We start from the raw sequence: 22,458 nt of genomic DNA, 5'->3' as shown, positions 1-22,458 counted from the left end.
TATATCCTGACCAAAGTTGGTTCAAATCGGACAACTATATCATATAGCTGTCATAGGACCGATCGGTCCAATATTCAGTCTTAGTATGAAAAACTTTTTTGTTTTACAAGATATCCTAACCAAACTAATAGAATGTGAATTTAAGTTAGACTTATATATCCTGACCAAAGTTGATTCTAATCGAACCACTATACCATATAGCTGTCATAGGACCGATCGGGCGAAATCCAAGTCGTAGCGAAAATTGGCATTCGGAACTGCGGAAAAAGTAATTTTTATGTACAATGAAGCTCACCCTTTTTGCGCACAGTGCACAATGCTAATTTTCGCTTTTTTTTATTCATTTATATTTTTATTTAAAATTTTTAGATTAAACTGAATTTTGTTCGTCACAAAATTGGATATCAGAACTTTTGGGGCTAGAAATTGCTTTCGTCACTAGACTTTTACCTCGTGTAGAGGTTTTTTTATGGTTTTGAAAATACTTAAAGAACGTTTTATTCATAATGAACCTTTGATTTGCATTTTATAAGGAGAGCTGCAAGGGGTATAAAATGTTCGATCATACTCGAACTCGTTATGATTTTTTCGCTTTGGTTAAGCGACGGGAGCGGACCGTTCGAACTGAGCGCTCGGCTCGAACGCTCAGTTCGAACACATTGCCCGTTTGTGTTCATGACCGCTAGTGTTCGTTTGTTTTTGTTCAATCACGAGTATTGATCGAACCGGCAGTCTGACTTGATATTATGCTTACTCATTTTGTTCAAACGATCAGATCGGTAATGGTACACGAGGCTCGAGCCTGTTTTAGGTATTCGAACGGGTATGGGTATGGGTATGCGAACGGGTGTCGGGTTTTGGGGTATGCAATCAGGTATGGGTATGGGTATGAGCATAGGTATCGGTTTTGGGTATCTAAATGGGTATGGGTATAAGTTCGAATATGGGTATGCGTATGGCTGTGCGCATGTTTGCCTGCGTTTGGTTATGCAGGCTTGCAAGAGATTACATACGCGTATGATTTTTTTTTTGTACTCTTGTTGGTTAGTTTGTATTAAAATTTTTATTGAATGGAAAAATAAATTGTATGACAAAGAAATAATAATTGAAAATATATGAATTATTTTATTTTGAAAATATTAAAAAAAACGTGTTAAAAATAATAAATATTATTTTTGCATTTTAAAAATGAACTTATGCTTTAAACATTTTATTGACTGCATTTTTTAAGTAAATTAAACGAAAGAAACTAATTATTATTAACTTATTTCTAGAAGTTAATTTTAAGGTATATTTAAAATTATTGAAGAAACTATAGTTGTAAATTTTATTTACCTAATCCTAAAAGTTATACTTATTTAAGCAAAAGGTAAAATTTTATATTTTCTAACACCTGTACCATACATACACTGTAGCACACTTGTTAAACACATGCACTCATGCTCATATCCATACCCACTCAGATACCCAAAACCGATACGCATGATCATACCCATACCCAAACCTGATTCCATACCCAAAAGCCGACACCCGTTCGCATACCCATACCCATACCGGTTCGAATACTTAAAACCGACACAGGTAACATTTTACAGGTGAAATAAAGTTTTTTAGCTTACATTTTGGCGATTTTTGACAAAACGGCTCTAACGATTTTTGTTGAATTTTAATATGTTGTAAGACGTACAATTTCGCGTTTTTTTGGTATATGAAACATAAATTTTGGTTGAGGGGTTTGGAAGATATTACCTGTTAAGTGAATAAATACATTTTTCTATCGGTCGAAAATCACGTTTTAGTACGAAAAACATTTTGGTTTTATGAGACATCTCAACCAAACTGATACAATATGCATTTAACTTGGTTTTATATATCCTGACCAAAGCTGGTTCAAATCGGACCACTATATCATATAGCTGTCATAGGACCGATCGGTCCAATATTAAGTCTTAGTATGAAAAACTTTTTTATTTTACGAGATATCGTAACCAAACTAATAGAATTTGCATTTAAGTTAGACTTACATATCCTGACCAAAGTTGGTTCTTTTCGAACCACTATATCATATAGCTGTCATAGGACCGATCGGGCGAAATCCAAGTCTTAGTATGAAAAATTTTTTTTTCATAGTAAGTACGGGGTCTCCGACAGTAGAGTATGCTCGGCTGTAGCAACGCGAGCAAAGCGAGCAGGGGGCGAAGCCCCCTAGTTTTTCTTTATAATTAAAGAAAACAATTTTTCTAAATATGAAATACGTTCAATATCTAAATGTATATATTTTACTATTTGCCTGCGTTAGTGATAAAGTTACAATGTCAAAAGCAAAAGCAATTGCAAAAATTTCTGATATCCCATAAAAAAAACCTCTACACGAGGTAAATTCTAGTGACAAAGCATTAAAAATTTTGATATCAATTTTGTGACGAACAAAATTCAGTTTAATCTAAAATTTTAAATAAAAATATAATTAATATAAAAAAAGCGAAAATTGGCATTCGGCACTGCGCAAAAAGTAATTTTTATGTACAAAGAAGCTCACCCTTTTTGCTCACAGTGCACAATGCCAATTTTCGCTTTTTTTATTAATTTATATTTTTATTTAAAATTTTTAGATTAAACTGAATTTTGTTCGTCACAAAATTGGATATCAGAAATTTTGGGGCTAGCAATTGCTTTCGTCATTAGACTTTTACCTCGAGTAGAGGTTTTTTTTATGGGTAATCTTTAGAGCTAGTTGTCGGATTTGGTTGATCGAGGTATCAATCGACGCGTATTTAACCAAAAGGCACCAACGGCTCCATTAGCGGCAATCATTTAAATTTTGTCCCTCCCACTCACACCCCTTACCTCATGAAAATCTTTGGTTAGCTAGAGTTTTAGTCTGCCATTTTGTAAGTTAGGAATAAACCTGTCGATCGGTATATAACTCGATCTGATCAGACAGTCATAGCAAATTTTCCATATTAGCTGTATATATTGCTAGTCGCCTTTCGCACCCTTCGTGCTGCTTTCGTCACTAGCGTGATTCGTCGCTCACCGTATAAGCGAAAACCGGTAAAGTAGCGATGCAAGCAACTGGAAATGGATGTCTACCGACTTGAATGACAATGAAAGCTACAAGGGCAACTCAAGGTTTGAATCAAGTGCACAACCAGGAGTTGGTGAATCTAAGAGAAAGGAGCACAGTTACGAAACGCAGTGCAATATTTTCGTTGTGTCCAGCAATATTTACAGATGGCATTTTGGGTTTTCGGTGGAAGGTTTAAATATGCCGCAGCTTTTCCAGAATCAGCTCGGCGCCCCAGAATCATGCCAACAGGGTAAATTTTGACCAATTTAATATTCAAATGGTACCGCGGGGTATACCATCACCAAATCGAGGAACTTATTATTAACGAAATGAGGCGAACATTTTCGAATGTACATCTGCGCAAAGCTGTAAAGCGAGCAAAAGCAGCAGCGCCAATACTGGCATAGATTGGGAAGTTACCTATGGACGAAGTAACACCATACCAGTACCAGTTTCTTACATAGATTTGAACTATTTTGCACCAACGACATGAGAAGAGATGCATTGTATACGTGCCTTACATTAAGGGCAATACACTAATGCATGCATACTTTGTATCCGCATTTTTGTAAATCGACGAACTGCACCAGTAAAAATCAAATCGGACTTGGGCACGAATTTCGTCGGAGCAGATACTTTTATCAAGATAAACAAGGACCAGTTCGATTCGGATGCTATAAAATCGAAAATGGCAAACAAAGGCATCAATTGGAAAATTAATTGCCCGTCGAACCCAACCTTGGGTGGATGCTGGAACCGTTTGATAAAATCGACAAAACGGGTCTTAGCAGTCACGCTTAAAGAACAAGCTCCTCAAGTGGAGACCCTGCAAAATCGTGTAATTAATTTTTATTTTTTTTTATTTAAAATTTTTATATTATACTGAATTATGTTCGTCACAAAATTGAATATCATTTGGGGCTAGAAATTGCTATCGTCACTAGACTTTTACCTCGTGTAGAGGCTTTTTTGTGGGATATCAGAACTTTTTGCATTTGCTTTTGCTTTTGACATTGTAGCTTTATCATTAATGCAGGCAGATAGTAAAATATATAAATTTATTTGTTGAATTTCTTTCATGTTTGAAAAAATGTTTTGTTTAATTATAAAGAAAACTAGGGTGCTCCGCCCCATGCTCGCTTCGCTCGCGTTGCTACAGTCGAACATACTCTACTGTCGGAGACCCCGAACTTAGTATGAAAAAAAATTTTTTTCATACTAAGACTTTGATTTCGCTCGATCGGTGCTATGACAGCTATATGATATAGTGGTCCGATTTGAACCAACTTTGGTCAGGATATATATAAAACCAACTTAAATGCATATTGTACTAGTTTGGTTGAGGTTTCTCATAAAACCAAAAAAGTTTTTTACAGTAAAACTTGATTTTCGCCCGATTGGTCCTTTGACAGCTATTTGATAAAGTGGTACGATAAGAACCACCTTCGGTCAGGATGAATAAAACTAATTTAAATGCATATTTGATCAATTTGGTTAAAATTTTTCTAAAACAAAAAAATTATTCAGACTAAAATCTAATTTTGACCCGATAGGTCCTATGACAGCTATATGATATACTGGTCCGATTTGAACCAACTTCGGTCAGGATGTATACGTCTAACTTAAATGCACATTCTATCAATTTTTTTTTAAAATATCTCATAAAACAAAAAAGTTTTTCATACTAAAACCTAATTTTGACCCGATCGGTCCTATTACAGCTATATGATATAGTGGTCCGATTTAAACCAACTTTGGTCAGGATATATAAAACCAAGTAAAATGCATATTGTATCAGTTTGGTTGAGTTGTCTCATAAAACCAAAAAGCTTTTTGTACTAAAGCGTGATTTTCGACCGATATAAAAATGTGTATATTCAGTAAACAGGTAATATCTTCCAATCCTGAAGATACTCATAAAAGCCCTCAAACACACCTTTCCAATGATATATAGAACATATCTGTAGATTCTATGGTTTGGAAACTGTTGAGGTTTCAATTTTAGATTTTTTAAGGGAAGTAAATTACCATCATTAGATCCAAGCTTTTATTTAGCGCTTTGATACAAACAGACAAACAAGCAAACAAACAAACTGACTTTTCATCTCATTTTGATAAGTCCACTAAACATTTCAAATTAATTTATCTTTTGAACTAGTTGTCGGATTTGGGTAATCGACGCGTATTTTTGATAAAAAAAATAAAAATTATTACCAAAAGGTCCCAACGGCCTCATTAGCTGCAATCATTAAAATTTGTCATTTTGTAAGTAAGGACTTAACCTTTCGATCTGATCGGACAGTCATAGCAATTTTTCCAAGTTAGCTGTGTAAATTGCTAGTCGCCTTTCGCACCCTTCGCGCTGCTTTCGTCACTAGCGCGATCTGCCCTCCGCAGTGATGTACATAATAATACATCAACATTTTCATTACATGATATCGATTATATTTTTGTTTATCGCTCGATTTTTAGCTTAGTACCCAAAAAATGGGGACTAGTTCGTACTCTCTTTGTGCGCTTACTTTGCGCGCGCCTTGCATATAAACGTATATATGCTGTCTCGCTCGCACGACCAATTTACCATGCAAGTGTAATTATTGAATAAAAACTAATTCCGAAATATCTTCTTTATTTATGGGTCAATCACACCCAAATTTGAAAACAAACTTGACCTGCGTATGGTGTTTAGGAACCTACATACCAAATTCGAAATCTCTAGCTCTTATGGTCTCTGAAATCGACGCGTTCAAGCTGACGGACAGACAGACGGACAGGGCTAGATCGACTCGGCAGTTGATCCTGATAAAGAATATATATATGCTTTATGGGGTCTGCCACGCCTCCTTCTTCCTGTTACGCACATATACGTTAAATCAAACCCAATAGACCCCTGTATTTTATTTAATAAGGGGTCTAAAAAGAAGTGGGAAAGGCTATAGTCAAGATCCCGACCATAGGATATCCGTTACTTATTTCAATATATATAAAAGTACTTTAAGCAAATTACTACCTAACAAAAACTACTAAATACTTTTAGGTGATTGTATTCAAATAATAACTTTATTAATAACTTTGTTAAGCTAATAGTCCCGTCCAACTTGTCCGATCTTGCTGCGGTTAAGTGAGATTATTGATAATATTAATAGATAGCGTTATTTACCATAAAAACTGTATTACCTCAAAAACTGTGGATGTGGTGGTTTTTGGGGGCGTAGGGGGGCGTATCTTAAAATTGGAACAAACTTGATCTGCGTAGGGTATATAGAAATCTGTGTGCCAAATTTGGTTACTCTATCTCTTAACATATAGTCTCTGAGATCCTTTTGTTCATACAGACAGACAGACGGACGGACATGGCTACATCGACACGGCTATTGATGCTCATCAAGAATATATATACTTTATAGAGTCGGAGATGCCTTCTTCTGCCTGTTACATAAATTTCAACGAACACAATATACCCTCTTACTTATTTTTTAGGTAACGGGTATAATTAATAAATGAATCTCAGAAACCAGGTGAGTTATCAAAAGTTAAAGCTCTACCTTTCGAGCGGTATAAAAGTTGTAGAAAAGTTTCCATTCTTCCTGTATATATTGCTAGTCGCCTTTCGCAAACTTCGTGCTGCTATCGACATTAGCGCGGACTGTCGTCCGCAGTGAAATGTGTGCTTTTATGTTGCAGTAAGAGCGGTATTAGCATTTATTTTTTTATCAATCCGACCATGACATACAAAAGTCCACCGTGAATGAAAAACGTTCTTAATTTGTTTCCAACTTTATTGCAACACAATTCAACTTTTTGCGAGCTACTGGGTCGTACCCACTTTTTTGGAGCTGAGACCCACCGAACAGTATACTTCAGTGGTTGGTAGGGATGGTAGGAAAATTCCGTTCTCGGGCTTCCTGTCCCGCGGGCCTTTTTTAAAAATTCGGGCCTAAAAATTGAAAACGGGCCTTTTTTCGTTCGGGCCCGGGCCGCAGCAAAAAGCTCGAAGCCCGAAAGACCTGAAAAGTCACGATCTCACACTTTTTTTACATATGGGTTGATAAAATTTTTCTGTAATAATTCGCTGTTAATATCATTTACGCATTTCTTTTATCGATTTGCATCGATATTTTTATTAAGCTTAATTTTTTTTTCTTGTCAATTAAGAAAATAAGAGAGAAAAAATATGAATCGCTAAATCTAGCGTAGAAAAATAACATGTTTTTACATAACAACAAGTAAATACAACAGTGTGAATTTTGTATTTTAACATTTTTAAACAACTTAAAAGTAATAAAATCTACCAAAAATATAGCCACATTATTTCAAAATGTCATTGCGCCAGCAAAAACATACATACAAAGTTTGCTCACAGATGTATAAATGTAAATGTATTAAAAAAAATTAAGCAATAATGCTACATTACAAAGTACAAAGGTACACTAAGTATTGAAATAAAATGCTTAGCAGATGTTACGAGTGTGTTTATTCACGACACCGCGGAAGTTGACGGCGTATAAAGTTAGGTGCCAAAATGCCTTTGAAATTAAGTCGATGTTCAAAAACATTGAGATCGAATATTGGCGGACTCAGTTTTACGATTGCGGCCAGTGCCGGCCACAGATCACAATACATACATAAATACGTATGAGCTTTTTAATTTCGGCGTCTGTGTTAGTGTGTTATGCGTGCGTGAGATCTGAAGGATAACCAGTTGGCTGGCGACTTCGTACGACACAGAACAGCCAGTTGTCTCAAGACATGCATGGAAAACTACAAATTACTCATATGTCGAGTTGTGCAGCAAGACCAACAAAAAAAAACTAGTCGATAAGGCTACAGTCGAGCTCACACGACAGTGTGATACCCTGAACCCGTCTCTAATAATTAAAACTCGATTGTCGCGGAAGCGATTTTCAAGTACTCAAAATTAATCAACTTTTTTTTGACGATCAAGTTAATTAAATTTATTCCCACGAATAATCTACAACACAGTCGTTCAATTTTTGAACCGACCGTAACAAATTACCTACTAAATATGACAAAGTTTAAAGCAGGCATTAAAACGATACAAGAAAAATAAAATTTGAAATAAAAGTACGAATGTATTTTGTCATTAAAAAAACCAAAAAAAAAAAAAAACGTATCGAGTTTTGGGAGATTACAATAGGCAACAATTTGGCAGAGTTGTTTTTTTTAGATTTTTTTAACATCTGGCTTTGTTTTCTTACTTTTTTTTAGAGGTTTACCTTTTTTTTTTAGATTTTTTTTACTTTAAAATTCAAGGAAAAGTCGAAAAAAATTGTATAAATTTTTTTTTAATTTTATTTACATAGCTGAATTATTTACACGTCGTTAAAAATATGATTCATTAAAATCTATGGAGATGTCTAGGCTTGTTTTTGTCGACTTTGATGACTTCCTTGTGGAACGGCATGACCTTTAGTATGAATTTTCTTTTGTGTTTTTTGAGATAACTTAACCAATCTCACAAAATATAAATTTGTTGTAATTTTACACATTTTGATTATATTTGGTTAAAATCGGTCGACTATATCAAATAGCTGCCATAAGAGAGATCGGTTCAGAATCAGCCTTTAGAATGAAAACTTCTTGTGTTTCTTAAGATATATCATCCAATCTCGCAGGATGAGTATCTAGTAATGTGCTATGTGTCTCTACCAAATTTGGCTTAAATCGGTTCACTTTTCAATATAGCTGCCACAGAAACGATCGGTCGAAAACCCATATTTAGTTTGAAAATCTTCCTTATTTTATAAGATATTTCAATTAAACTCACAAATTGTGTATTTTATGTTGCTTTATATATCTTCACCAATATCAAATCGGTCTACTGTATCGTATAAAATCAAGTTTTAGTATTAAAAACTTCTTGGTTTCTGGAGATATCTTAGCTAACCTGATAGAATATGCTTTGAAGTTGTTCTTATGTATCCTGACCGAAACTGGTTCAAATCGGTTCACTATATCATATAGCTAACATTGGACCGATCGGTAGGAAATCAAGTTATAGTATGAAAAACTTGTTTGTTTCTGGAGATATTTCAATCAAACTCATAAATTGGGTTTAAATTCTTACCGAATTTGGTAGAAATCGGACCACTATATCATACAGCTGCCATAGGAACAATCGATACGAACGGTCGATAAGCAACCTTTAGTATGAAAAACTTTTTTTTTAAGTTATCTATATCAAACTCACATCTCATATCGTCTTATACAATTTGTCCAGATTTGATTTGATAAGTCGAAAATCAACCTTTGCGTGAAACTTGTTTCATTGTTTATATTCTAATATTTTAGCCGTCTCTCACTAGATTTTAATAAATAAAATTAAACGTCGCGTAATTAATGCAGCTATGTAAAAAAAACTAGAAAAGAAAATTTAATTAATTGTTTTTTTCAGTTTTTCTTGAATTTTAAATCTGAGACTGTGTATAAATGAGTTATAGATAGATTCATTGGCTTTCAGAAAAAGTAAAGCTTTAAAAAATTGGTTTTGGCACTCTCGAGTAATGATGACAAATGTGGGCGCACCCCTAAAAAAAAAATAAGAAAAATAAAAAAAAAATATGTTTTTCGTCATATGGGGCCCCAAATCTATCCAAAAAAGTGGGTTTGCTTCGTTTAATTTTTGGGCTGTTGCCTAGTGTTACCGGTTAGTTTCAATTTCTGTGGTACCACTGATAAAATTGTTAAGAAAACTCGATATATGTAGGTCGATGTATTATTTACTGATATATCGACAGTCCTACTAATTTGTTGTTTTCGATTTAACATTTCGATATAAAATTCGATCCAAATTTTGGATTAACATCATTAGTACCTTGCGTAATGACACAATGCACAATTTTTTTCCCAACTTTTTTTTTATGCAACTTACAGTATCATTTTACATCACTATTTTTAAAAGTTTTAAATGATAATAAGGCTCTTCTGGGGTCTCCCCGATCCATGCAACAAATCAAAAATTTTAAATAAAAAAATATAATTTTTTATCGATGTTCATTTTTAATTTTAGATTATACAAAATTCTCTTTTTTTTTTAATTTGAATCAATTTTCTAATTTATATTATATTTTAATATTTGAGTTGCTTTTGATCAGCTCTTCGTTAACGTTAAAAAAATAAATAAAGTACGTTCAGAAATTTACTTGCAAACCTTTTCTTTTATTTTTGGATAGTGGAATAGGTATCCAAAATTGTAAATAGATTTGATCTGTAATACACTTCATGCCAAATTTATTGTTTCCAGATCGACACGTTTATTAAGACAGACAGACAAACGAAATGACATACGGCCATGGTGAAATAATTTGTAGTATCTTGTAGTTTGTGATTACAAAACGCACACAGAAGAGCAAATTCATGCTGCTCAAGTCATGTCGAAGTTCGAGTCGACTCACTGATGTTGCTGTTGCATGCGTTTAAAATTAGTCTAAGGTGAATTAGATTTTTACACACACACTCAGATACAAACACAAACACACTTTAAACCTGTGCTTTGCATATGCAAAAAATTATGAAATAAAGTAGTTTTAGTCACTCGGTTACTTTTCAATCTTGCCAAATCGAAAATGACATCGAAATCAACTTTAATGGTTGGTTGCTTATGGGCAGCTATTTTTTAGATGCTGTATTTGTTTGTTCGCAGTGGCAAAACATTCAAATCCAAATTTACATGCTAACAAAAGGCGCAGCCTTCAACTTTAAGCTCGAGATCGACTTATGCAATTGTTGCTTAGAAAGGGCACAAACCTTTGATGAAGTATTGGTCAAAATTCCATATAACAAGAAATATTGTAGTTCATGCAAATTTGTACTTGAACTTTGTCGCGATGTTAGTCGCAACGCACACTGGGGCCGCAGGCCGAAAAGCGTGGCAAAAATCATTATTTTAACGAAAGCGTTGGTAAAAAGTAATTTATGCATTCGACAGTGAAATCTTCAAATATTACGAATCCAAACGTTTATTGAAATAGGGTAAAAATTGAGGGCGTGACAGCCTCTCGCAGCTGACACATTTTTTAGTGCGCGCACAAATGACAAAATCTTACAAAAAATACAAACTTTTCAGCTGAATTGTAGACAAGTTATGCGACTGATCTTTTTGCTTTTGATTTCATCTGAAAAGTATGTTCATTTTAAATGAAATACTCAAAAAAAATTGTTTCTTAACTTATTTATTTATTTTACCAGCAATGAATAAAAAAAGCACTAATATTCGGCTTTTTTTTAACTTTGATGGAAGATAACTAGTTTCCACTTCCGACCGCCACTATCCCACTACTACAGGACGGGTATTTAATTTTCTAACTAAATTACCCCGGTTTCGCCTGCATCTGGGCGCGCCTAAGCATAGTTATAGTACAAAAACTGATGCAACCTCGCCTTAAATGTGGTAGAAGAGGACTAGTGCAGTGCAATTACATACGTTTTCCCTTTGCCAGGCAGCATACAAAATTAAAAAAAAAAATTTATTTTTTGTAATTAGAGTAATAAAACTATTTTAAATATTCAACAATGTTGTTTAAGAGACGAAAAAAGATTAAAATGTATATTTCGAACAAAAAGTAGATTGATTTTTTTAATTTTATATGCAAAATATGCGCAGAAAATATTTTTCAACTTTGACGGACAAGCCTGAATCACCCCCAATCACCCTTTGTGGGCTGTCATTTCAAAGCTTGGGAAGTTTTCTATCAAATGCTTTTTATATTTTAAAAATATCTTCACTGGCTCAAAAGATATGATTTTTGCAACGCAATATGAGAAATGGCCCCACTGTGCAACGTCAGAACTAGTATGTAAGCACGCTTGCCAATCCTTAAGTTAAAACACTCACGCGTTTGTTTAAGAACTGTCTCGTTTATTGATTGGTATGGGGTTTTATAGGCTATCTTATGTACTAAAGGACAGAGATCACTATTGTATTCAAGTATTCTTTACTCTTTTCTTCTCATTGAGTTATTGAGTCTTATGTGACGGAGTTATTTCTTATCTATTGTGTATTCAGTTTTGTTTATGTTGTCCTTGTCCATCTATTTCTGCGCCAGGATTGCTTCCCACGTGGTAATCCAAAGCCTTGGTGACCTTTTCCATTGGTTTACCGAACATCTGGCAGCGCATTCCGAGGTTTGCTTAAATACCATGTTTATTTATGAACAGTAGTGTTTAGATAAAAATTTATTTGTTCACTCATGAGTGAAGTTCTTAATTGCGGACATTCAATGCAAGTTAAATGTCTTTTGGCACAAAATACTCTTATAGGCTATTCCCACGACCACTCACTTTTGTCACATTTGCTCACATTTGAATGTGGCTCATTTTTGGATTTCCACGACCAAATGTGAAACTGTTAAGACATTTGATATTCACCCAAAGCAAATCAGCTGTTCGGTTTCTGTGCACAAATTATAAAAAGCTGACAATAACCACATTTCAATATTTATTTTGATATAATAATTGGCGCAAATTTAATGCCTACCGTTTTTATTGAAGAAAACAGCTTGTTAAGGTGATAATTGCTTTACTTTGACGAGTTTATCGATAAACATCGCGTGTTCGATAAAAAAATACTGAAATTCGCAGGGGCGAATGGCAAAAATCTTAACATTCATTATGAATGAGTCAATGTGCCAAATGTGCTGCCGTGGAAATAGCCTATTAGATGACAGCAAATTGAAGATTTTTCAATCCAAATGGTTTGCGGACCCTTATCCATCTTTGCTGCGACAGTGAAACATGGTGATAAAGAGGTATTTGTATGGGAATTTATGTCCTCTGCCGGTGTCGCCGAGCTGAAATCCATTTATGTCGTTATTAACAAACAATTATAAGAAAAAAACGTCCAAAAAGAATTTAATTCCCGGGCTCAATTAGTTTTAAGCAGGGACCGTAAATAACTGTTATGTCAGCAAATTTTAACTTAATAAATCAAAAGGATAGAATTATGTTGGGATAACATGCAATACACCAAAATTTTAAATAAAAGTTATTTAATAACTATTAAGTAAAAATCAAACAAAAAAAGTTCAGTTGAATGTCTTTTGAACCAATTGGTGTGTTAAAAAATTTAAAAATATTCTTATTCTGGGCATAAGCAAAAAGCACCAAGTCCGGTTGGCACAAACAGAATAAGAATATCTTTATTTTGTTTAAAACACCAATTGGTTCAAAAGACATTCAACTGAACTTTTTTAGTTTGATTTTTACTAAAAAAAAGCTATTGAATAACTCTTATTTGTGACATTTAAAATAAAAATCAAAAATAGCACTTATTTTAAATTTTTATTGAAAAAATCAAGAATAAGTGCTATTTTTCAACTTTTAAATAAAAATTGTTGTTTAATTGTTACTTTTTTAATAAAAGTAAAAAATAAGTGTAATATCGAAACTTTTAAATAAAAGTTTGGAAATAATTATTAAGTTGCAATTTTTATTTTTAAATCTGGTTTTTAGGATGACAATGTTTCAAAAAATGGAACAATTTTGCTATGTGCGTATGGGGCTTTTAAATCATCTAAAACTTTAATCAAAGTGTTAAAAAAGATATTATGATGAAGAATTATTCCTTTTCGGAAATTTAGAAATATTTGTTATACGACTTTTTGAAAAATTCGCCATCCAAGCGGGAAAACGCTAAAACCAGCTAAAATTGACACTCGTAGTTTTCAGCCCACAGATATATTTTATAATTATATATTGTCGGGAAGGTAATTTTGAGAGCTTTAAGGCGTCCTATTAAATATTTTTTCTGCAGTACTCTGGTAAAAATCAACAAACGAAATAAGGTTTCTTAGCTTACATATTTGCGATTTACTAGAAAATGACGCTAATGATTTTAAATAATTTTCAATCACTGCGGACGGCAGTTTGCGCTAGCAGCACGAAGGGTGTGAAATATGTTGTAATTCGCACAACTGTATCATATAGTATAGCTGCCATAGGAAAGATCGGTCGAAAATTCAGTTTTTGTACGATAAGCTGATTGATCTTATACAGGGGTGCCACAGAAATCGAAACCAACCGAAAACCAACTAAAAATCAACTTTATTAGATTTTAGGTGACACAGACCCCAGCTCAACATGATTTTAAAATCTCCATCATTTTTGCCGGAGATTTGATCAAGTTCACTAATATAAAGCTTGTTATGCATAAAAAGTGTTACTGTTTTGGAAAGGTCATTCAATTTCATAAATATCTGTATTCACACATTTCAATATTACAAAGGTTTTAATTAATGATTTTTAATTATACAAAATCACTTGTAACGCACAAAACTGTCCTGAGCAAGCGAGATGTCACCTAGTTTTCGAATCAATTTAAAATTATTCGGAGTCTTGAGTATGTTATTTTGATTGCGTTTTTATACCCTGAGCCCATCGAAAATGAGCAAAAATGTTTGGCAGAATATATATATTCTTGATCAGGATCAACAGCCGATTCGATCGAGCCATTTCCAACTGTCTGTCCGTCCGTCCGTCTGTTTGAACGCGTCGATCTTAGAAACCATAAAAGCTAGAGACTTCAAACTTGGTATGTGGGTTCCTAGATACCATACGCAGATCGAGTTTATTTTTAATTTTGGATCGGACCACTATATCAAATAGCTTTAAGCATGAAAAAGTTTTTTGTTTGTTGAGATATCAGAACCAAGCTAATAGCTAATAACTGATAAATTAAAAATCATCACAAATGTGTGCTTGTCGACACGGTACTTATATCGAAATCTGTTCAAAAAAGGAATAGCTTTCATATTTCTGTGTTTGTACAAAACACTAGGCAACAGCCAAAAAACTACAAGAACCAAACCTACTTTTTTGGATAGATTTGCATATGAAAAAAACATTTTTTTTTATGGTTAAATTTTTTTTTTGAATTTTCTAAAAATCTGGCTTTTTTTATAACTTTTTCAGATGTGCGCCCACACTTGTCATCATAACTCGGTAATGCCAATTTCTTTAATTCATTAATCTAAAGTTTAGGACTTAAACTAGTAGCTTAAGAGATATCAATTATTGAATAAAGAAATTTAGTAGGAACATTTTTTGTGTTTTTTGAGATATCCTAACTAAACTGACTGAATTTGAATTTTTTATTGTCTTACACATTATGACCAAAGTTGGTTTAAATCGGTTAACTATATCATATAGTTGCCATGGGAACGATCGAATACGAATACTGATAGAATATGCGTCTGGGCTGGTATTATACATTCTGACCAAATTTGGTTAAGATCGGTCCACTATATCATATAGCTGCAATAGAGACGCTCATTCGAAAATCAAGTTTAAGTATGAAAAAGTTTTTTGTTTTTTGAGATATTTTAACTAAACTGACAGAATATTCATTTAAGATGGTCATTTGAACTATTAAATTTGTTTCTATATATAGCTATATAAAACAACCCATCGTTAAGTATGTTAACCGTTAAAATCTATGGAACAACGGCTAAGTTATTGGCATATAAACAATGAAACAAGTTTTTCGCAAAGGTTGATTTTCGACTGATCGGTCCCATGGCAGCTATATGTTATAGTGGTCCGATTCCAACCAAATTAGGACCGGTTGCATAAGACGATACCAGATTCTTAATTTGTAAGTTTGGTACAGATAACTTAAAAAATAAAAAAGTTTTTCGTTTCAATGGCAGTTATATGATATAGTGCTCCGATTTCAACCAAATTTGGTAAGGCTGTGAAGAGCAATTAAAACACCCAATTTATGAGTTTGATTGAGATATCTAAGAAATCAAATAGTTTTCTTAATAAAACTTTAGTTTTTAAACCGATCGGTCCTATGGCAGCTATATAATATAGTGAACAGACTCAAACCAAAATTGGTGAAGTTGGCAAGGACAACACAGAATACACAATTTGTGAGTTTGCTCAAAATATCTTAGAAAAAAAAAGTTTTTCATACTAAAGGTGGATTTTCGACCGATCGTTCTTATAGCAGCTATGATGAATAATGATCCAATTTAAACCAAATTTGGTAGGGATATATAACACATTACCAGATATACAATCAGTGCGATTGGTTGATATATCTCAAGAAATAACACAACTTTTTATATAACAGATGGATTTTCGACCGATCGTTCCTATGGCAGCTATATGATATAGTAGACCGATTTGAACCAAATATGGTCAAAATGTGTAAAATTACAACAAATTTATATTTTGTGAGATTGGTTAAGATATTTCAAAAATCACAACAAAGTTTCATACTAACGGTCATGCCGCTCCACAAGGAAGTCATCAAAGTCGACAAAAACATGCCTAGACACAAAATAATATTATATCGCCGTCTCTCTATAGAATTTAATGAATCATATCTTAACCGACGCGTAATTAATGCATCTTTAAAATAGAAAATAAAATGTAATAAATTTTTTTAAATTTTTCCTCGAATTTTAAAGTAAAAAAAGGTTAGAAAAAAGCTTAAAAAAAAACAATTTTTTTTAAATTTAAGTATTGATATCTCTTAAACCATAGAAAAAAAAAAATGATTTTCGTCGTTTGGGGTACCATATCTATCAAAAAAAGTGGATTTGGTTCTTGTAATAGGCAAAAAGTTCAAATTTGTTGCCTAGTGTAATTAACATAAAAAACGCATACGTGCTGTCAGCAGTTGCCAGTGGATCCGATGCGCTTCGAAGAAACCTGCGATCGATCCTTTCCTTGGCCAACTGTTTCCTCCGTAAGAAATCAATGGCCAGCAATCTTGCAGGAGGTATCTTTTGAATTTTCTTTCTTCACTTCAGCATATTAAAAATGTAAGCAAACCAATTTGCCATTCACAATCAATCGAATAAGAGACTAAGCAGCTGACATGATCGCAGGGTTGTCACACAACTTAAATTTGTTGGCTGTCAAAATAATTGAACTTTTTTTGTATTTAATTTACAAGCAATTATTCACAAAAATAAAGCTATTTTCCACTTGTTAAATATAATACTAACACTTTGGGATCGACTTTAAAAACAAAGAAATATATAAAAATATATTTTAGTACATATTTTTTGGTGAACGGTAGCAGCTCTTTGTTTCCGTTCTCGTTTTGCGGGTTTACTTGGACTAAATACTCCGAAAAATGAAATCTCTCAAAATTCTGTGTCACCTACGGTTTGGTTTGAGAGATTTGGTTAAGATGACTTGGCTCAAACGAACCTAAAAATTTTTTCTGGTAAAGATACAGTAAATCAGGTACCAGGGGAAGAGTCTACAGTTATTATCACTTGAGGTAATATTTAAAAAGAGCTGATCGTTAATAACATCTGTGACTACTAAATGTAAAATTGCAAATAACATTCATGAGATGGGTACAGCTACAGCTGCACATGTTGTGTAAGTCCAATTTTGCCTTCGGCTCACAACAAGATTAACAAAGTGCGCTGCTGCAGTCACAAAGTGGAAATTTTTGGTAAGTGGCAAACAGACGAACAAAAAGATGAAAATTCGCGTATGTTTCAAAGACAAAAGCCTTAATGCATTTGCACTCGTCAGGCAGTTGCTGTTTCACTCAATTTTTTGTCTCAAATACGACTTTGGCTTTGACTCACGTTCGTTCGTTGGGGTTTTTTTTTTTTTTGAGCGCAACGTCACAGTCAAGGCGTTAAGCGTCTGGCGCTAACAACAACTACAAATCCAACAGCTGCTAGGCGTCGTCTGCTGCTGCTGCTGCTCAGCAACTAAGCGTCGCTGCTGTGCTGCTGCTGCTCAATGCTCGCTGTCGACGTCTCGACGCTTCGCAGTCACTTGTATGCTTCGTCGCTTTGTTTGAGCTTTAGTCGCTAGTGTATAATAAAATCACGTTAGTAACCAATTGCAAGCCCACCAGCCAAGACCGAAAAACCAGCGCCAGTCGCATAAAGATCCACACAATCACAAAAAATTATAAAAACTAAAACCAAATTATCAATATACAAAACAAAAGCAAAACAATCACAAAATATACAAAGCGTGTTCGTAATCGTCGCCGAAGCTACCCGTCTTCATCGCCATAAACGTGAGGATATACTTAACATATGTTTAAATACAAGTATATTATTATATAAAAAAAATAGATATCTCTAAATAAACATATATATAAGAGACGAAATATGACAACTAAATTTCTCTACTCGAAAACAACATCAGCAACTATTACAGCATCAAAACAACAGCCTAAAAACCGATAAGCATTCGCAACTTCCAAAAGTTTCTCAACTTGTGCATTTACACAATACGAAAAAAACAACACTTCATAAACACCAATCAAAACAATTAAAGTTTACTTTTTTTTTCTCACAATGTTTTTACCTTTTTCCGGTTACTTGAGTTTTTTTTTTTTGTTAATTTTTTTGTGTGATCTAAAAAATTTTGGCCAAATCCAATAAAATGTGAATACTAAGCTGTTTTGTTGTATATGTATATACTAGCAAACGGAGAGTATCATTAAGTGAAAAAATTAATTTAGTAGGTAGAGGGCGGCATCTTTGACCCTATCAAAAATAAGTGTTCTGAACCAGTGTGACCAGGTGAATCGGTGAAGCCAAGGCCATCTGGCAGACCGTGTAGAACAACGTATATATAAAAAACCATTATTAGAGGTAGCAACAGGAAACAACATTATTTTTTTTTATAAATAAACTTTGCTTACACCCTTGCAGAGGATATTATAATTTTGTCACACAATGTGTAACTCATAAAGGAAAGCATGACACTCATCTTAAATTCTATCAATTCGTGAACAGGACGACGTCGATATACCTATGTCTGCTTGGTAAAGGTTCATCTAAAGAGAGTACATATGTAAGTCGGAATCGGGCGGATTGGATTACTATAATATATAGCTGCCATAGGAACATTCGGTCGAAGCCAACTTTCAGATAGGTATCTCAACCAACCTAATAAATTTTGTCAGGGGTAAGTTAGGTAGGTGCTCGGTTGTTAGCATAACTTTGTTTTTGGCTCATAACTTTGTCAAATTGCACAAAATAGAAACTTTAGAAGTCTTAGCTATTAACTGTTAAAGGAATTTAATTTATTCCGACGATTGGCAAATTTTTTCAAATAACTAAGTCATTTTTTGCCATTAAGAAAAATACAAGCCTTACAATCAGTAATCTTTGAAGAAGACGATTTTTAGGCGGGCGCAAACTATTTTGTTTGTAAATGTAAAAAACTCGCTATTCCCCTTCTCTTATACATGCTTAACAAGCATTGCTTATACCGTCATAGAACGATCAAAAAACAAAGAAGTTTTTCGTACTAAAATTTATTTTCGACCTTTCGTTCATATGACAACTGTAGGATATTGCTGTCCGATCCAAAAATAAAAACAAACAGGATTTGCGTACGGTATCCAGGAACCTAAATACCAAGTTTGAAGTCTCGGATAGACGGATATGGCTATATCGACTGTTGTGACTGATCAAGAATATATAAAGTTTATGGGATTGATTTTGATTTAATTGATTGATATTGATTTATAACCTTTCATACAAACAAAAAGGATTCACAGCATTAGATTGGGATTTGCTTAGTTTTTTTAATAAGTAGATACTCTGATATTATTATATAAAAATTTCCGTCTATTTAAACATTATTATGCACCCAATTTAAATAACACATTATTGACCATTGACTAACTCGTTTGCAATAAGATACTGCGCTTCTGACTGATAATGCTTAATTGCACTCTGCATTCGTAACTAAAGTACAGTCAATTTAGAATGCTAGAAAGATTCAGATAATTATGGCGCGAATAATCATAAACCTTGACTAGATATTGTGATAAAGACTTCCACTTACTGACAATGCACTATACAGGGTCTTTTTGATAATGACCAATCGCCTTCACTCCAAACGATGCTCAATTTTTAATTCGACCTTAAAGACTCTTAATTTAGTATGCAGGTACACCATATTCAGACTATCTTTATTTTAAGTGAAACTAATTTCAGAGCGATCGAGAAGTAAATTCGAAAGTTACTGAGTCGCATTAAATTAAGAATACTAAAAGTGTCTTGACGGTGCAACGTATAAAGCTTGCGGGGTGTTTGCTAGTGTGATTTTTTGTTTTGTGCTTTAACTATATATAGGTATTTCCAGGATCTTCAAAATCTTAAAAAAAAATGTCAAAAATTTACATTTTTAAAAATTTTTTGGTACGTGTTTAAAGCATTTTATCAACATTATTTTTATAATAAGCTTTGAAGAATTGTCATTTTCGAATTATTTGTAGAAAACAATGCACAATGAGAAAGTCTGCGAAATGTGGCGAATAATTTGGAAGAAAATATTCTTAAACCATAAAAAAATAACGTAGTTTTTTATTTTAGGAATTATTTTGATGTGTTACTATCATTTTATTTATTTTACAACTTTTTTTTTAACGCGACATCGTGAACGTGAAAAAATTTTCACCTAGTTTTTGACAAGAATTTTTATCAAATTTTATTTAGAAAAACAAAATGAAAACTTTGAAATATATCTTATCCCGAATCGTCCTGAGCAACTAATTTCCAAGTTTCTTCATGAAACTTTCAGGACTGATACATTTGAGGTCGCTGAATCCGAAAAAGATATTCTTTTTGTTCGTCCTTGTCAGGATAAACAACGGGACCATATGGTAACGATAGGAATAACAGGGTACAGGTTTTTTTTAGTGCTACAAAATACGAATATTTGCGAAAAAGTCTAATAAACACAGCTTTATCCAACAAAGGGGCTCCTCCTTGATATATATGACCAAATTTGGTTTAAATCGGTTCACTATATGCACTATGACAGCTTTAGTCATAGGAACAATCGGGGTTAAATTCACCTTCAGTATGGAAAACTTTTTTTTTTCTGATAAATCTCAACCAAACTCACAGAATATGCATTTAAGTTGGTTTTATACATCCTGACCATATTTGGTTCAAATCGGCATACTATATCAAATAGCTGCCCTAGGAACAATCATATTTTATGAATAAAACAGTACCGAAACGCGACTAAAATGTATGGGAAAAACCTGTACCCTGTACTTCCCATATGGTAACACGAAAATAAAAAGCGTAAATTTATCGAACTTTTTTTTTATAATTAGAAAGAGCACTCTTTTAGCTTTCTAATGATGTGTGCATTGCCTATGGTTCAGTACCAAAATTAGTTAAACGATTTAAATTTACTTGCGACGAATTGCTAAATGCCGTTTTTTTGCACTGCAGAATACAGTGAGTAACTTAAAGCGCATTTTTCGAATAGCTAGCATCAAGAGATTGTTTCAATCAACTTTTTATCTGTTATAGACAACAATTTACTCTTAGAATATCATATTGAAGTTAGTGTAATGTTAATATGTTGTCTGAAAATGAAGTTTTAGTAAATGCCCATTGCTAGTTGCCATATGGTACCGCTGGGAATATTCGGGTTAATTGAATTGTTTTCTTTGCATTTTACCTTTTTGATGCTGGAAGAGAGATTTGGTCAAATAATCAATATAATACATGCACTCCATTTTGGAAGTCAATTTTTCAAAAACAGGCAAAAATATAGAGAATCTCAATTTATTTAAATTGTTTAAACAAGTAACTTTAATTCGTTTCCGAAAATAAAATTTGACGAGAAGTGAGTTTTTGATCAATTTTAAGATTTTGGTCGCGGTGGACCTTTCTGGTGAAATGTCCATATGCAAATAGATCCGTGTGGATATAGGTGTTAGGGTATCCAAATGTCTGGACGCAAGTAAATCGGAGTAAATCGGAGTCGTGCACTCTCGACTAGAGTGTTATTACTCGCTTTCAATTGTCTTTAGTTTTAATGACTGGTAGAAACAGTATTTGTTTTTTTTTCAATATTTTTTTATTTAGGCAACGGTATTTTCTGAACTTTCAATGCCATAATGTAAACTAGGCAATAGGTTATTATAACTAGTAAGTAGTGACAAACAAAATGCTAGTATGTAAATTATCTGAATGCTAGCTTTAATTGAAGGTTACAACATTTTCTGTTGATAAGACGCCAAAAGTTACTCAGCATTGGGAGTGCTTCAGGCGAGATAAAAGTAAAAGCAGACAAGTAAAAAATCAGCTGCGTCCGTGCCGTGCAGATGACATAACTATGCCAAACCGTCAACTGGGGCCTGTTGTCTGTTATGACCGGTTTGGCTGCTCACAGCACTCCCAAGTCATTCATAGCAATCTTCACTCTCCCTTTCCATCCCATTGCATTTCGTCTTAAACCTCTCTGTCTCTCGTTTCTCTGTTTTTGTTTTTGTATGCCTTTCGTTTATTTTCATTTTTTTTTCGTTTTTTTTTCGCTGCTATTCGCCCTACTTTATAGCCGCTGAACGCCATTCCATGTTGCCATGCACAACTTATAATCAACTAACAAAAGTGTTTATG

The 22,458-nt window shown here is 33.5% G+C and overlaps 1 protein-coding gene across 5 annotated transcripts in view; it reads left to right on the top strand.

Moving 5' to 3' along the window:
- The first annotated feature begins 17,849 nt into the window (after positions 1–17,849).
- Positions 17,850–22,458, top strand: part of LOC117784083 — a 40,210-nt gene continuing 35,601 nt past the window's right edge. The window contains exon 1 of one of the 5 annotated variants that reach the window (XM_034621703.1): positions 17,850–18,092. The gene's annotated coding sequence lies outside the window, so the exon portion shown is untranslated. The remainder of the gene's footprint in view (positions 18,093–22,458) is intronic. The other 4 variants (XM_034621696.1, XM_034621727.1, XM_034621719.1 and 1 more) reach the window with 4 other exon arrangements.

This window comes from Drosophila innubila, chromosome X, assembly GCF_004354385.1.
Source record: "Drosophila innubila isolate TH190305 chromosome X, UK_Dinn_1.0, whole genome shotgun sequence".
NCBI classification, from domain to species: Eukaryota; Metazoa; Arthropoda; class Insecta; order Diptera; family Drosophilidae; genus Drosophila; species Drosophila innubila.
This window is presented reverse-complemented; position numbering and strand designations above follow the sequence as displayed.